The 1414-nt window shown below is 44.1% G+C and overlaps 1 protein-coding gene across 1 annotated transcript in view; it reads left to right on the top strand.

The window, feature by feature from the left end:
- The window catches only part of TRMT10B (tRNA methyltransferase 10B), an 8121-nt gene that overhangs the window by 5348 nt on the left and 1359 nt on the right, over positions 1 to 1414 (top strand). The window lies entirely within an intron of this gene.

Below are 1414 nucleotides of genomic sequence, written 5' to 3'. Positions count from 1 at the left end.
GAGCCAGCCACCGTTAGGTGTTCTCTCTGTAGCCTTCTGGAGATAGTCTGTGATCACGTATGCATTGGTGGGTGTATTTTGCGCATGTATATTATATATGTATATTATATATATCCATAGTAAGTAGCAGAGCCAGGGATTTAAACCCTAGCAGTGCAACTCCTGAGACAGTGCTCTTAACTATCACATTAAAATGTGATCATTAGGCTACCAGCTTCACTATCTGAAACTTGATATGAATTGATAAAATGTCTGGTGTACCTTTGCTCTGTAAACTTTCACCCCAATTACAATTAAAAAAAAAAAAAAAAAAGTCTGGTACACCTTTGAGGTTCCTTCCAAGCCTGAGTTTTTAATGATCCCAGTAATCTAAGCCTTTCTGTTCAATCATGAAATCTTAGAAACGTAGAAATCTTCCCAGTGGTTCTTACAAGTTGAGTTTGAACTGCTGACTTACCGGTTAGCAGTCAAGTGCCTTATCCACTACGCCACCAGAGCTCCTGCTTACAAGGTTGTTGTTGTTGTTATGTACCGTCGAGTAGGATCCGACTCATAGTGACCCCTCCTTAGGTTTCCGAGGCAGTATCACTATGGAAGTAGATTGCCCAACCTTCCTTCCAAGGAGTGGCTGGTGGGTTTACACCGCCGGCCTTCTGGTTAGCAGTCAAGGTAGTGAATGCAATTTAAATTTTGGTTTATGGCTCAGGCTGCCTCACACGTAGACAGCAGTTACTGTGCTCTAACCCTAATGGTCTAGATTGTTGGACCTTTGAGTTCTTGTGACTCCTCTTCCAGTTTGCAGAGCCTTTCCTTCTGACCGGGCCTTCTGCTCTCACGGCTTACTGCGGTCTCGTTGCTGGTGGTGTATCTGTCTCGAATACTGTCTCCTTTTCTCTGACTGCTACCAATTGGGTGAAAAACCCAGGCATCCAGAATTGAATCTTCACGTGCTGAGTTAGGGCCCTGAGTGCTTTCCTGTGATTAGTTAGGTTGCTTGGACTCTGTGATGCACATTATAGCGACTCGGGCCTGTTTCTGCCTCTGTCTGGTTGACGTGACGTGGCAGAGAGCGGAGGCCAGTGGATACATGATCCCCAGTAAGTGAGCTGTTGCTGCACAAGTCAGCCTACCTCATTACCCATGGTTTCTTCCATTCAGCCATGTGCTCCTGTTGTTAGTTACGCTTACCCTAATGATTCGTCACAGTTGGAAACTGAAGTGGGTAAGTGGGGATTCTCTCCATGTGCTATGCCTGTTACAATGAGAATGTATGTCTTCGTGCATTTTTTTTTTTTCCCCAGCAATTTAATTTATTGTCATTTGGGTGAAGATTTACAGAGCAAATTCACTTTCCATACAGCAGTTCACATATACTTTGTCTCATGTCATTGACCACAGTTTACCACAATGCAAC

The sequence above is a fragment of the Orycteropus afer genome, unplaced genomic scaffold, assembly GCF_000298275.1.
Source record: "Orycteropus afer afer isolate SDZICR_OR568_19922 unplaced genomic scaffold, OryAfe1.0 scaffold00174, whole genome shotgun sequence".
Lineage (NCBI taxonomy): Eukaryota > Metazoa > Chordata > Mammalia > Tubulidentata > Orycteropodidae > Orycteropus > Orycteropus afer.
This window is presented reverse-complemented; position numbering and strand designations above follow the sequence as displayed.